We start from the raw sequence: 8323 nt of genomic DNA, 5'->3' as shown, positions 1-8323 counted from the left end.
TTTTTTGATTATTTTTTTTATTTGGCATATTCATACTTTTAACTTTACTTTTGACACATTAGGTGTCAGTGCTCCTTGCTTAGTCAAATAATACTTTGTTTTGTAGCCAGTCAGCCACAGGAATAAAAGAGAAGCAACCGTAAATGTCAGCATGATCACCAATGTGTCATTCTGATCAATAACATGGTAATAATGATGCAGAGAGTTTTCTCATCATATTTTAAAAAATTAAGCCATGCTGACATGTTAACACAGGTAGTTGTAAATGTTGAGTCAGACAAATCTTAGTTTGAGTAAAGGCCGATCTGGTATGCAAACTATTGTTTTTATATGCACCTTGAAAGGAGGATGTGCACTTTCATCACTCCAGCTCAAAGGCCAAGGTCACAAATCAAGGTCAGCGTTAAAATGAGGTCTTTGCTTGTCCCGCCCATAACTTCTGATCCACTTAAAATTTAATTAAACTTCAAACACATACAGACCCTTTACAAAAAATTAGAATATCATGGAAAAGTTGTTTAACTTCCATAATTCCATTCAAAATGTTAATCTTTAATAGATGATAGATTCAGGGCCCAACCATTTAAACAATTTCAAGTATTTATTTGTTTATTTTTCATAATTTGGGCTTCCAGCTCATGAAACCCACGAAAACAGGATTTAAAAAAATTAGAATACAATGAAGAAATCATCCCACGTTACTTCTCAGTTTTTGCAGAAAAAATAAAGAAATTAGGGTCACAAGCAAGGGCGTCAGAAGCATCCGTAATGTGGGGGACACAATGATGTGTGTAGGTGTGTGTGTGCATGCGTGCGCACGTGCACGCATGCACGTAAAGAAGTGTACACTAGTGTACAAAAAAGCAGCATTTCACCTAGATTTCCTGTAATTCCACACATTTAAAGCATGTTTCTCAGCAAGTTTGTGTAAATTCAGCTGTGGGTTTTGAAGACATTTAAACTTTAATACAGAGCGTCAGGAGAGTGGTGGCGCAGAGACTAGAGAAGGTGGGCCTGTGATCAGATCGCAGGTTCAAGCCCCGGTATCGACAACATCAAAAAATGTAGGTGGGGTAGGTGAAGCACCCACACCTGCCCCACCCTCATTCGCCCCGCTCTGGCCCTTGAGCAAGGCCCTTAACCCCCACCATCTGCTCCTCCTTGTCAGTTATAATCATCAACATTAAAAGAAATAAACATTTGAAATATATCAGTCTGTGTGTAATGAAATAATATAATATACAAGTTTCACTTTTTGAGTGGAATTACTGAAATAAATAAACTTTTTCATGATGTTCTAAGTTGATGACCAGCACCTATAGTGGCTGAAAGTTTAAGAAAATTGCACAAATTTACTTGCATGAACCAAAGTGGTCTTCTGTCAGTTGCTCTGATTCTATCCCAGCATCCTCCTCCTCAGTTTTAATCCTGTCCGTGTCGGTCACTCCTAATTAAAATCTAAACATCCTCTCATCCACGCACATAAATTATTTCTTTCTTCTCCTGATTTTCTTACCTCAAACTCTCTGAGCTCTCTTCCACCTGCCCCCTACTCTCACTGCAGATCATGATGTCGTCTGCTAACATCGTTCCTCAAGAACGCCTGCCTGACCTCATCTGTTGACCTGTCTATCACCACTGGGAACAAGAAGGAGCTCAGAACTGACTCCAGATAAAATCCCACCCCCATCATGAACCGTCAGTCCCTCAGGTTGCTTGTGTCACCGTGATTTGGCTGTCCTGTGGTGAGATGTGAGGATGGGCAGATGATTCAAACTGGAGTTGAACTGGATGTATACAAAACAATGCATTTAGGAATACAGAACTACAGTAAGTTCTCATGATTTATGTGAACAGTATGCAAAGTATAAGTAAAATTTGAAAAGGAAGTTAAGATTTGATAAAAGTGTGCCATCAGCTTGTTAAAATATATTCTGCTGTGCAACACTGACATCTGCTGGGCATGCCTGTGTGTTGTTCAATTCAATATGCTGGTGAAGATTCTCAGTCATCCAGGACATGATGAATTCAAAAAACGTTCAAAACAAAAACAACTGGACTTCATTTGTAACAGAAGACGTTTCACTCCTCATCCGAAGAGCTTTCTCAACTCAAAGAGCAGAGAGTGACGGGTTCAGGTTATAAGGCTGAGTGAGATAAGACACACAAAATTCAATTCAATTCAATTCAGTTTTTTTATATAGTGCCAAGTCACAACAGAAGTCGTCTCAGTGCACTGAACAGAAACATTAAAATATAAAAATATAATAATAATATAATAATAACCTTTATTTAACCAGGTTTGTCCCATTGAGATCAAAAGATCTCTTTTACAAGAGAGACCTGGCCAAGACTGACAGCATACAGAGACGGGGAAAAAACAGTCAGTAAAAAACACTCAGTTACCACACATAGTCACAATAAACACAGACTTAAATAAAACAAACGACTCAATTAAAACAATTATACTTCTGCAACTTGAGTATAAAGGGATCTATCATGGTATAAATACATTTAGAGATACTAGTGTCCCAAGTTTAAGCTTTGATTGCAAACTGTTCCATGAGGTTGGAGCAGAAAATAATATTTTAACTTTATTTATCTGAGGAGCAGACTGCTTTGAGTTTAACTCATCGCAGAACTCTCATCTTGAGCAAGCATGAAGGCGACAGTGGAAAGGAAAAACTCCCTCATGAGGAATAAACCTTTAGCAGAACCAGGCTCAGGACAAGTGTCCATCTGCTTCAACCAGCTGGGTTTGGTAGGAACAGATACACAATGGCAGGTCAAGAATCACATGTTACGATCGAAATAGTGTCAAATGAAAATCTAAAAAAGTTAAATCTGGTCCTCTGGACATTCAAAAAAACAAAACAAAACAAAAAAATTATAGAAACGTTTCGTCTTTCATCCAAAAGACTTCATCAGTCCAAGGAGCGGCAACAAACTCAGTCTTATAAATAACACCTTCACTCAGTGGGCCAACCAGTTTGATGGTGCTCAATCTAAGTAAATCTGAAGTTTATATTTTTTGCTTTGGCATCTTTTTGCTTACAAACCTGATTTCATGTTTAGTTCCTTTTTATAGCTTATATTCTTCTGTACCGGATAATCAATATTTAAAAACCTGTAACGCGCAGTCTTTGTGGCAACCACTGTAAAACATCCAGTTGATATCTGAACCACAAAGTTGTTTTTCAAAGTTATTGAAAACTGATTGATTAAGATTGAGTTCAGAATTGATTCAGATTATTTTTCTGTTAATGGAAAAAAGTCATTATCTGTTTTGAAGCAACTCTTCTGCTTCTCTTCTTCTTTCATCTTTCTCCATCTCACTCTGTCCTCTGCATCATCTGTCTTCAGTCCAAGCAACTCATTAAGCCGTATGAAAGTCAGAATCACTGAATGTTGCAGTGGTTTTTGGTTGTTTGCTTGTTTGCCATTGTGACAAGTTGAAATTTGATTTAAACACAAAACTCAGAGTAAGGACGAGATATATCCACAGATAAAGAGCAATATTAGGATTCTAACAAGCCCACACATGTGTTGTGAATGCATATTACAGTTAATGAGGTCAAAATAATTGGAAGTTGGTGCGGAAAAAACAAAACTTTGATCATTGTCACTGTTTTATCAGGTTTTCTGCTGGAAATTGACTTCATTCAACTAAAACAACACACTTTCTTGCAAATCATTTAAAAAAATAAAAAAAAAATGAAAAAAATAGGTGAGTAACAATCTACTGGATATTTTCTTCATCAAACAATATTATTGAGGAACGCCTGGATTTTACAAGCCTACACTGATCAGGAGTATATTGTGGTAATGGCCTCGTGTACAATATAGCCGAGTTTAAATAGAACATCACAGATTACACAATTATACAAAATATGTGAAAATGATGTTTCAAATACTAAAAAAAGAAGGAAAATCATAAAACAATTAATGGTCAAGGTTTTAATTGTCATTCTCATCATATGTGGTACATGTGGTGGAAGGAAATTGTGTACACAGGATCCCAGTTACATCCAACAAAAGTATAAATTGTAAAGAAAAACAGTAACAAGATCTAAAATATCAACTAAGGAAAACATAAACTAAAAATACACTAAGCACTAATTGTACAAAAATAATATGCTGAACAGCAGCACGAACATGGGTCTGTGTGAGCAGAGGAGTACGAATGAACACAGCAACATGAAATAAATCAGCAACATGAGATCAGCAGCATGAATAATCAGCAGCACATATCAACAATCAAGTGGCATTACAGTGATTTTTTTCACAGTGATTATTCTGGTTAGAGATTCATGAGTCTAACAGCTTCAGGGTAGAAGCTGTTCCTCAGTCTAGTGGTTCTACACTTAATGCTCCTCAACCTCCTTCCTGAGGGGAGCGGGGCAAAAAATGCGTGTGCTGGGTGAGTGGGGTCCTTCATGATGCAGGTGGTCCTCTTCCTGCATCTGGAGGTGTAGATGTCTGTGATGGTGGGGAGACTGAGTCCGACAGTCTTCTGTGCAGCCTTCACCACTCTCTGCAGAGCTTTTCTTTCTGCAGCTGTGCAGCCTCCATGCCACATGTTGATGCTGGAGCACAGGATGCTCTCCACTGCACACCTGTAGAAGGAGGTGAGGACTGAGCTTCCCAGACCAGCTCGTCTCAGCCGTCTGAGGAAGTAGAGTCTCTGATGAGCTTTCTTGATCAGGCTGGCGGTGTTGTTGCTCCAGCTGAGGTTGTCATTCATGTGTACACCCAAGTACTTGTAGCTGGAGACCACTTCCACCGACGATCCACCTATCGTCCTATATTCAGGGGGGAGGGTAGGTGTGTTTGTTCCTTCTGAAGTCCACCATCATCTCCTTTGTCTTCTTCACATTGATGTGAAGGTTCTTCTCTTTGCACCAGCTCTCCAGGTGTTCCACCTCCTGCCTGTAGCTGGACTCATCATTGTTTGTGATGCATCCCACCACCGTTGCATCATCTGCAAACTTTACAATATGACAGTCTAAATTAAAATGAATTAAAATAAACTATTAAATATCTATTAAAATATCTATTAATTAACTATAGATATGTTTTTAAGATGTTATTATGTTGAAATGTTATTTTTATCCATCTTTTCTAGTATATATTTTTCAGAGTTCACCAAGCTGTTTTATCTCCATTGTTCTGTATAATTTGATGACACCTGGTCCATGTAATCCACTTTAAATGATCAATTCTTTAGGAACCCTTACCTGAATAAATCTAGGCTTTTTTGCCCATGTGAGATTAACTCAGCGATACACATATTACTCCGAACTGAACTCATGCATCTATTTGTTGAATCATGATCTTATTTTGTTACTTTTGTAGTGTGCTAAAAGGCTCAATTAGCTTGGTTAGCTTCAGAGCTCCACTACAGTCATATTTTAATAACGGGTTCTCTCTTTTTCGAGCTACTTGACAGATATGTGACAGATGTACTGTGCGTCGATGGTTTAATCAGTGACATGAGACGTTAATTTTCTTTGACCCATCAAAATATATGTGGTCATTTATTAACAGAATCAAAATTTAACATCAAAACATTGTACACTTGATTAGACTGATCTAGTTCTGGTTAATAAAACTTGGCACGTTTTACTTAATAAAAACAACAGACATTTCTGAAGATATCTGGATTAATTACTGGCAAGATAGAAGTTTAAAGATAGGAAATGAAGGAGTTTAAATGGAGAGAAAATGTGGAGGAAGAAAGTGTGTTGACGAGGAATGGCACCCTTCATCCAACCCCGGCTCAGCCCCGGTACACTAGGTAGTGAAGCGACTCGTTACCTTTGCAGAAGATAGGTCAGCTCCGGTACGGAGTTCCATTTCAACGCTACATTTCAGCGTCTCCTCAGGATGGCTGAGAATCGTCCGAAGTAGTGACGGTACTCCGTTCAACAACATGCTCATCTCCCGGGTGGATACACAGCGAGCTGTGAGTCCGTCAGAGGTTCCACTCAGATGTGGAAGACTCCATAATTCCAACTAGACTCAGAAGACTGAGTCTGAGAAAAACTCAGCAGAACTCCTAGGAACTCCAGCCGAACTCCATCCGAACCAGAAGAACTCCAAGGAACTAACGGAACCAACAGTTCCAGGAAGTGTCGACTTTTAAAGAGTTCTGCTTCCGGTCACTTTTAGGAAGTCCTGATTGGTTGAAGGAACCAACAGGGGTGTGGTTTTAGTGATGTCAGAGGGTCATTACAAGTCAAGAAAACAGCAGAAATGTTTTGAGAACGGTTAGTTACAGATGAGAAAATATTTTGGAGAAATGACAGACTTACAGGTGCCAGTTTTCTTATTTACTGTCTGAGAGTTTTAAAAGCACGACAGTTTGTTCCAACAACTTGTTTCTTGACTGTCTCCGACTTTTGACCGACATCACTCTTCTCATTTCAGACAGAAGGTCAAAAAATGCATAATTACTTTGTAAAATAGACATTTAACTTGATTTCTACTTTGAATGAGGATTAAAAATCATTAATACTGTTTCACAGTTGATTTAAAATGAGTGGTTCACTTCAACATTTAAAAATGGTTTGAACTAAACACAGTTTTGATTATCAAGACATTGTAAAATAGTAATGATAATATAAAAAAGAGAGTGTTCTTTCAATTGATTAGTTCAGGATACAATTAGAAAGTCTCTGGATGAGCTAAGTTGTATTTTTGGATTCAAATCAATGAAATAACAGTTCCTGTCCCATGAAGGACTTCAGAGGCAGGTTTTGATCGGAGGCCGAGTTCGCTACACTTTTTTTTATAACCATCTGTATTAATTTGAACAACTTCAACAGCAACACAACATTTTTCAGTCAGGTCATCTGGACAGTTTCTTTTTTTGTGCTGAAACGTTTCACATTCGATCCAGAAGGCTTCATCAGTCAAGGAAACACACAACAAAACTGATTCTTCCTCCAACAGCTTACTCCAAAGTGGAACAAACCAGTTCTGCTTGTGATAAGATGGTCTCTTTGGTACGCCCCCTCCTCCGTTGCTGGCCCTCTTCCTTGTTGACAGTCGTGTCAAACTGGTTGAAAACAACAAAGTCCATGCTCAATAATCCAGGTATACACTCAGTTTCAGTTTTCAGTGTCAAAAGTTTTCAGTCCTGACTGAAAAATGTTGGATTGTATACGTGGATTAGTGAGCATGGACTTTGTTGTTCAACTGCAACAATTTCACCGCTTGAAGCTCCACACTTTCTCCTTCTGTATAAGTCCTGCAGAACTGAAGGACTCCACCAGAACATGTCCTGCCCTAGCACAGGGGTCTGCAACCTTTGTTACAAAAAGAGCCATTCTTGCCACTTTGTTTACTAATTACGATGTCCGGAGCAGCAAAACCTGCTCCAGATGTGTACTGTCAACTGGTGGCCTGTGGACCACTACAGGTCTGTTGGAGATGGCTTTTCCGTCTGCTCAGGATGATTTTATAAAACAAAAAATGTCTAACTATTATTAACATTTATTGCTATTTTTACATTTTAATACAAAAGAAAAGAACAAATTCATGTAAAGAAAGGAAAAATATATAATTTTAAACAATTTTGTAAAAATTAAAGCACTGAACTCTGCAGGCCGATGTAAGTTCTCTTAGTTCTTTAAGAATTAAGAATCTGACGTAAAGCATAAAATTAAAGACAGTATAAAGTTAGGCCAGTTTGTTGCGTATCCAATTACATTTTTAAAGAAAAACAAATACTTTCACTTACTTTGACTTTGCTTTTTGTGTTTTATTCTCAGTGTTATCAATGTAATCACCATATTCCTTCTCAGCAACTTCTCTTAAAGATATTCCAAAACATTCTGGTGGTTTTGAGAGAAAGCTCACGCTGCGACTGGAAGTCGACTTAAAGTGGTTAACAAACTACTAGAATGATGTAGTCCACAATTTTACGCCTCGTATTTGTACTATTCTTCACATACTGTATTTGAAAATGACAGGACATCTGCTGAAACTAGCCATTTTCATAGTTGACAATAATTTAAATAAAATTCAGTTTTATTTTAGTTTTGGTCAAAGCCTGAAAGGGCCGATGCAGATCAAGGAGCCACATGTGGCCCCAGAGCCGCAGCTTGCAGACCCCTGCCCTGTCAGCAGCAGCACCGGACTCTTTGCTCTCCTTCTCCACCTCATCATCTCATATTCTGTGTTGTGGTTTAACCGGAGGGGTTTTACAAGGTTTGTTGTGTTGCCACAGCTCTTTACCGTTTTTCCACAAACATCACAAACTGCTTCTTGGCTGTTTTTGGAGCTAGCTCGACACATTTTTTTAACAAACTTTATTTAC

This window comes from Nematolebias whitei, chromosome 13 (assembly GCF_014905685.2).
Source record: "Nematolebias whitei isolate Nwh7 chromosome 13, NemWhi1, whole genome shotgun sequence".
In the NCBI taxonomy this organism is placed as follows: Eukaryota; Metazoa; Chordata; class Actinopteri; order Cyprinodontiformes; family Rivulidae; genus Nematolebias; species Nematolebias whitei.
The sequence above is the reverse complement of the archived record's forward strand: the minus strand, read 5'-3'. Positions refer to the sequence as shown.